Genomic DNA, 8,638 nt, shown 5'->3' with positions numbered 1-8,638 from the left:
TAAAAAACACTTGTGAATAGACTAGACACTGGTGTGTTGGTGAACTTGCCATATTTAGAGTGTGTTGCAAGGGTAATGGTGTTTAACACAGATCCATAAAATGATATCCACTGATAAGAAAACTCTCTCTCTCTCTCTCTCTCTCTCTCTCTCTCTCTCTCTCTCTCTCTCTCTCTCTCTCTCTCTCTCTCTCTCTCTCTCTCTCTCCCACTTATTCACGCGCGCGTCCCTCTGCCCTACGAAAAAGAAAAAGAAAAAGAAATAAATAGATAAACACTACTCACTTGCTCTCTCCTCCTTTCCAAGATGGCGCTAAAGAAATGCTCGACTTGCACAGAAAACTTCTCAGGCCATTTCTTCACAGGACGATCGACCGTCTGCAAGATCTGCCTGTTGACACAGCAGATGGAAACGAGACTCCTTCAACAGGACGAAAGGCTGACGGCTGGCGAGGAGAAGATCACCGAACTAACACGTACTGTTGAAACCTTGCAGGAGTTAATCCAGGCCAACATCATCGCCCCTGCTGCAAGTGACGCCTCATCACCCTCCGCACCTGCTCTCGATGCCCAGCCACCTTCCGATGAAGGCTTCACTCCCGCGAGAGGAGCCAGACCCGCCCCTAGAGCCATTTATCCTACTCATTGCTACAACAGATTTGCCATACTGGAGGAGGACGACGAGCAGAGCACCTTCTTGGTCGGTGACTCTATGATTCGCCATCAGGTGGTTGAATTCTGTGGAAGAGTCCCCCGCCGTAGGCGTAACTACTGTTATCCCGGAGCTGGAGTTGACATCACAGCTGCCCTGGACGAGGTCTCCGCTGAGGCTTCTAATGACTCACTCTTTGTTCTCCATACAGGTACAAACGACGTCACCACGACCCGGTCTGAGGAACTGCTGGACAAGTACCGTAGGCTCATCCAGCAGTATAAGTCTAAATCCCCTAATATTTTGATTTCAGGAATTCTACCACGGACGTGGGATGAGAGCGACTTCTTCAGTAAGGCCTTCAGCCTCAACAACCGCTTACAGACTCTTTGCGGAGAGTTTGACGTTGAGTTCTTTAACGCCTGGGACAATTTCTACGGCCAGAGTAAACTCTTCCACAGGGACGCAATACACCTGTCCCCCATTGGGGCAGCCAGATTCGGAAGGCTCCTCAACGACGCAGTACGTGACGCTCAATCAAAAAACGTCCCACCACTCCGCCCGTGTAAATAGACGCCATTCATCGCAACAAACTCGTAACCTTGAACCCGCCAGTACCTCCACCTCTATTACCAAGCCTCAAGATAACCTACGAATCCTTAGTTTCAATGCGCGTAGCCTAAGAAACAAGTTTGATGAACTGAGATGTCTTGCTTTGACAGAAAATTTTGACGTAATTGCTATAACCGAAACATTTATCGACACCACAAATATTGATTTAAGTACAGAATACAACATAGATGGCTACGGACTTTTCAACAAAGATCGTGTAAACCGTAGAGGTGGTGGTGTCGCCCTTTTTGTCAAAAGCTATTTGCAACCCACTGACAAAACACCAGGAGACAGTAACGTTGAACATTTGTGCGTGCGAGTAAACATTGCAAAGGTCAATTTAAATATACCTGTTACCTACAGGCCTCCGGCCTCACTCTATACCGATTTTGAAATGTACAGCGTTTTAAGGCAGTCACTTTATAACAGCGACTCACTGATATTAGGAGACTTTAACCTCCCCATATCGACTGGGCGACACTGTTGGGTACAGAAGGCGAGTCACATAGAATGATCGAATTTTTAGAAGAAAATTATCTAAGCCAAATGGTTTCTGAACCAACTCGACAAAATAGCATACTAGACCTTGTTATAACGACCCAAGATAACCTAGTCAGCAATGTCACGGTAGGAGAACACCTCGGTTCTTGCGATCATAAATTAGTGCGCGTCGACATTAGAGCTCAAACATCAGTGACTGAAAATAAAGTAAAGGTGCCCAATTTCAAAAGAGCTAACTTCGTAGAAATCCGACGAAAACTAATAGAAATGCAACTATCAGATGACGGTAATGTAGAGGACGCCTGGCTAAGCTTTAAAAATCATTTACTCACTCAGCAGAACACATTCGTCCCTTTGTGTGAGAAGCGAAGTAACACTAATAAAAGCCCACCTTGGTTTAACAGCGAAATTAAACACTCAGTCAAGGAGAGAAAATTGTTTTACAGGCTAAAGAAAGAGCAAAGCACGCCCGAAAACATTAGACTTTACCATGATGCCAGGCGACGAGTAAAAAGATTAGTATGTCAGGCAAAGCGTAGATATGAAGAAACTATTGCGGCCAACTGTAAAAATAATCCGAAATCCTTCTTCAGTTACATAAACAACAGAAAGGCGATCAGAAGTGGAATTGGACCCTTAACAAACAGCGACGGTGCACTAGTGACTGACAGCCAACACGTTGCAAACCTATTAAACAATTACTTTTCGTTGTTTAATACTAACAGTCCTCCCACCACTACCACCAACACCAGTACTAATGTAAATCCCGAGCATGCATTGCCTAACTTTGAAATAACAACCTATGAAGTCCTTAAAGCCCTCCAATCACTTAAAACAAATAAAAGTCCTGGACCTGACAAAGTATATCCAACTCTGCTCAAAGAAACAAAGAGCGAAATACTCTCCTCCCTCACAACCGTATTCAATATGTCCTTGCGACAAGGCATCGTCCCTTTGGATTGGAAAAAAGCTAACGTGACACCGATTTTTAAGAAAGGAGACAAAAAAGTACCAGGTAATTACAGGCCCATTAGTCTAACTTCGGTTGTAGGTAAGCTACTTGAGAGCATAATTAGAGACAAAATTGTGAGTTACCTTGAAAGCCACTCATTAATTGGGGACTCACAACATGGCTTCCGAAACAAAAGATCCTGCCTATCAAACCTATTAACCTTTTATAACGACCTCTTCATTGTTTATGACGTAACCAAATCACTGGACGTAGTCTATCTTGATTTCCAAAAAGCGTTTGATAAAGTCCCACATCATAAATTACTTTACAAATTAAAGCAAATAAGTATTGACGGTCAAGTACACCAATGGATCGCGAATTGGTTGAGCAACAGACAACAAAGAGTGGTGATGGACGGATTTAACTCAGAGTGGGCGCCGGTCACTAGTGGCGTCCCTCAAAACCTACGAAGAAAGGCTTTCTACCCTTAACATGTTCTCTCTTGAGAAACGTCGCCTCCGAGGAAAACTGATCGAATGTTTTAAAATACTTAATGGTTTCACGAATGTAGACAGATCAACATTGTTTATGATCGATGACACTTTGAGTACGAGGAACAATGGCGTAAAACTCAAATGTAGACAAGTACATTCAGACTGCACCAAATTTTCCTTCACCAACGTTGTAGTGCGAGAATGGAATAAGCTCCCACCATCAGTGGTCCAGTGTAACATGATTGACTCCTTTAAAAACAAGCTCGACCGTCACTTCCTTGAACTTAATATTAACTAGAGTAGAAAAGCAACGTTTTGGAGCCATCTGATTAATGTAAAATCACTTAGGTTTAAGGACAGACCACCTAGTCTGGACCATTGGGTCTGTGTCTCTCTCTCTCTCTCTCTCTCTCTCTCTCTCTCTCTCTCTCTCTCTCTCTCTCTCTCTCTCTCTCTCTCTCTCTCTCTCTCATTATTATTATTATTATTATTATTATTATTATTATTATTATTATTAATTATTATTATCATTATTAATAATAACAATAATATCATTATTATTATTATTATTATTACTATTAATCATTTTATATTATTATTATTATTATTATTATTATTATTATTATTATTATTATTATTATCATTATTACTGTTATTATTATTACGATTATTATTGTAGCATAGTATCATATTGCTATAGTGTATATGTGTACTGTTTCTTATTTGATGTTTTTGTTTTTGTTTGTGTGTTAATAAAAAAACGCGTACTTTTCAAGTATTTTATATTCCTTTTTATTTTGACTTATGCACTTATAAAATGTTAAAGGCTGGAAGGAGAGGTTTGAATAAATGATGGAGAGGTTTAGATTGAGAAAGGGATGATATGTCAGGTGGCTCATCTCACCTTTTTTATATTATTATGCACAAATAGAAGACAAGTGAATTTAGATACACACAAAAAGAAGCACAACTCTGTAACTCAGGTCCGGTATACTACCACCACCACTATTACTACTACTACAGCTACTTCTACTACTATACTACTATTACAACAACAACAACAACAACAACAACAACAACAACAACAACAACTACTACTACTACTACTACCTAAATTAAAGATACCTCAACCAATGTTTATTTTCCCGACACATAATCCATAGCTTGGAGGTCATTAGCCCCAACTCTGTTCGCTAATGACTGTGGCATCCAATCATATCACTAATACTACCTAGCACTAAATCTATACATAGCACCCTATCTTCTATTATGTCTATAAAAAAAAAAATAGATCCCCCTTTCCTTCCCTACTCAAGTCACTCCCGACCCACCCTAATGTCACTCTCCACCACTCTAGCTTCATAGTCCATATTGGAGATGTTGGTGGCTTTTGGGCCAGTGTCTGGTGCCCCTCAGACATAGGATGGCCGACCTGAGCAGGGAGAACGAGAGGCGACACCTCATCCAGGCGACAACGTGGCTCCTTGGCTGATGCTTCTTTTCTGAGATCAGTTCCGCGAGTCGTGCGTAGAAGCATCGAGCCCTGGGACCCATCCCGCCGGATGTGAAGAAGACGAGGGGGGTGAAGCTGCTCTGATCCACATGTTGGATTCTTTCACCGTATGCCCTTGTCTTCTCCTGTTCGTTCCTGTGGTGGGCGGCTTCCAGGGGCAGCTCACGGTGACAGGCAGCCATCGGGTCGAATATGCGGATGTCCATGAACGCCCGCTGTCCGCGCATCCAGAATCCGCGGGCACTTACATCAACCCGTGCCTCCTGTGAGGTATTGGCCGTCTTATACCGAAGGTGTTCGCCGTCCAGGGGAAGCAATGCCGGCTCGGTAGTGACGTCTTGGCATACCTCCCCGAGCATACTGGCTGTCAGATCCCTCATTTCATCGTGTCGAATACAGACGAAGCCTCCCTTTTTACATGTCATGGTGTGGGTGACATCATTTGGTGATCCACATGCACAGAGATCAGGCAGTCCCTCAATCGGCCAGCCATATCTCAGAGCAACGGCGTCGACAAATTCTTGTTTGTTGAGGCTGAAGCCTTTTGCTCTGATTGATAATGACGTTAGCCAGTTAGAGGCGCCTGCCTCCTGTGCAGTGTGTATTTTTCTACCCATTTCTGTGGACAGGTGGTGCGTAAGACGGTCCAGCTCGTCTTTTTGGGCCTGTTGCCTTTCTTCTGAGATTTTTCTTTTAATTTCTCTTATTTCTGTTTGGTCTATCTCGCCCTCTGCCTCCTGAGCGATGATCCTGTTGATGAGTGACCTGGAAAGGCTGATGGAGTTTTGGTTCTCCTTATCAGCCAGCTTCTCAGGGTTGGTGATCCCCATTCCACCCAGTCTTGGAGGAAGTGCTAGCATATCCCTCTCCTCTCCCAAAGCATGAGATTTCACCAGCGCCGGCAAGAATACATTCTTGACGGCATTTTCCAGTGGTCGGAGCAGTCGATTGATGCCGGGGATGGTGAGCATCAGGAACGTCCTCCGATGTTGGATGCCGTGGGTGTACGCTGAATAGGCAGCGTGTGGCTCAATCTTGGCAATGGCAGACAAAATTTCTATTTCCTTCACCCATTCAGCTACTACTACTACTACTAATAATAATAATATCATCGTTGCTGCTGCATTTGCTAAAAGGAATATTACTGTTTTCAACCGTTACAGGATTGTGAATAATGATACACATACACACACACACATACACACACACACGCAACGAAAAAAATCTTACACGAATAATTATAAAGCAGATAATTCAGTGATAAATCCTGAACCTACAGTGCTAATCCAGTGAATTATTAGAAAACCCTTTCATAAGTGATAAATTCTATCTGGTACAAGTGTGGTGGGGAAGTCAGGAAATTCTGCACATATTAGGGCAATTTCGAGGCACGTGGCTGTTATAAGTGTGGCGATTAGAGAGAGAGAGAGAGAGAGAGAGAGAGAGAGAGAGAGAGAGAGAGAGAGAGAGAGAGAGAGAGAGAGAGAGAGAGAGAGAGAGAGAGAGAGAGAGAGAGAGAGAGAGAGAGAGAGAGAACTAAATATAATTACATAGATAACCAGACCACACAGCCCCTAAGGCCCAAACTAGTTGGTCTGTCCTAAACCTAAGTGACAGTTGTTATGCGGCCACCATGGCGTTGAAACTGACCTAGTGAGAGAGAGAGAGAGAGAGAGAGAGAGAGAGAGAGAGAGAGAGAGAGAGAGAGAGAGAGAGAGAGAGAGAGAGAGAGAGAGAGAGAGAGAGAGAGAGAGAGAGAGAGAGAGAGAGAGAAGGGTGAGATCAGGTCACCATTATTAGGTGAGGGGAGGTCTTAGCCCAGGTGTGCACCTGTAGGGCGGTCTGAGCGTCGGGCGGTCTTTGTGTCGCATGGATATTTCGCGACGCCGAGACCAAACGCAGAGTCCGCGAACCATTGAGAACGAACACCATGCGTTCTACCGGACGGCAACCTTTTTAACGACCGGCAGCGACCTGAGAGGTCGGCTGGAGGTTTTAGAGCATGACCTAAGACCTCCATCGGTCGCAGGGCAGACGGAGACACATGACGATCGCACGCACGACCATGTGAGACCTCCCGCGACCTGCAGGTCGCTGGAGGTCGGTAGTAGGTCGTAGAGCCAGTGTGACTGGACCTTCATGCTCTAAAACCTCAAGCCGACCTCTCAGGTCGCTGCCGGTCGTAAAAAAGGTTGCCGTCCGGTGGCCAAATGGACTGCGTCTGGACGGCAAGCATACTGCCACCGGTGGCCGACAGGTGACCATTAACTGTTGAACGGCGACTGGATGGCAAGCGGACGCCGTCTGGTTGCCGTCAGATAGTAGGAGGTCGCTGATGTTCGCCGTCCACTTTTTATCTGTCATTGGCCGTGGTCGACGTCCGGCCTTCCACCACATGGCGAGTTGAGCGGCGACCGGTGGTAGATCAAACCACCCTTGCCCGGAAATGAGGTACATTCCTGAGCAGTGACGTCCCACGCCCCTCAGCCCGCCCAAGCTCCGTCCCAACTCAACCTGCTCCACAGGTCAAGCACACGGCCAAATGTGTATGGGTCACCTCTGCCTAACCAAAATAAATTATTGCAGGACATGATGTGCACAGCAGTAACAATGAGAGTCTGTAGAGCTAATGGCTTTTATCCATTTAAAAAAGAACTGTTAATTTCATCTTCTGCTCTGCCCAGGGTGATGGAAATGCTTTAGAACGAATATAATGTTACATACATACTAACAACAGGCTAAGCCAAGATTGCTTGGAGCATTTTTTGGGCACCCTGGCCAAAGCACTGTTAGCTGAGATGGGGTCAGGGTTGCCAGGTTTACTCAGGGACTTGATACCAAATAATTCAATTTTAAATACCAGATTCTCTTTTTCAATACCAAACTGATAATAAAACATATATTAACCCCGAACATTCCAACTAAGATATGAAAATATTAAACTTTTAAATACTAAAAAAAATAGTTGGTCACTGGGGAGCTTGAAGTGTCTATGTTTTTTTTTTTTTTTTTTTTGGTGTGTGTGTAAGGGGATGTGTAAATGGAATTATTCCTTTATTTTTTTTATTTGTTATAGTTTAATACCAAATTTCATTCGATTCATTACCAAATTTGAGTCCAATACCAATTAATCACAGTGCTTCAATACCAAATGGCAACCGTGGCCTTCAAAGATTGCTCCCTCCCCTATAGGAGGGTGCACGGGCCTTTGCCAAAGGCCCGTACACACTTGTAGCAGGGTGCCGACAGACAGACTTTATGGGCGATCGAAATCTAGCCGACCAAGTCGGTCGATCTGTTGAGAACTGGCGTGTCTCTGTACAATCCTGGTTCTTAGATTCATTCCCTTAAGGGAAGCGGGCCTTTGTATTAATTAATCATTTTAATCATTACAACCCTGGGGGGGAAGATTGCTCCCTCTTGCACGAGGGAGCAGGGCAGCATATATATATATATATATATATATATATATATATATATATATATATATATATATATATATATATATATATATATATATATATATATATATATATATATATATATATATATATATATATATATATATATATATATATATATATATATATATATATATATATATATATATATATATATTGTTACGCCAAGGCTTAGCTTAGTTTAAATTGTAATTGGCGCCACGTGACGTAATGAGGGTTCCTGCGGCCCCGTTGAGGGGGCGGGCTGAGAGGGACGCCATGCGGCGATGATGAGTGGAGACGTTGAGTATACAAAGGACGCGCTCGACTGTGCTCTGTGCCTTAGGACTTAATCGCCTGTGATTTGTGCCTTGACTGCCTCCCCCTTGGACTATAAGGATTGTACAACGTGCTATTGCTTAGTAAACCCCAAGAAAGTCCGCCCTGTATTTAATTGTGCCTCGCTGTGTGCTCT

Source organism: Eriocheir sinensis, chromosome 19 (assembly GCF_024679095.1).
Source record: "Eriocheir sinensis breed Jianghai 21 chromosome 19, ASM2467909v1, whole genome shotgun sequence".
In the NCBI taxonomy this organism is placed as follows: Eukaryota; Metazoa; Arthropoda; class Malacostraca; order Decapoda; family Varunidae; genus Eriocheir; species Eriocheir sinensis.
This window is presented reverse-complemented; position numbering follows the sequence as displayed.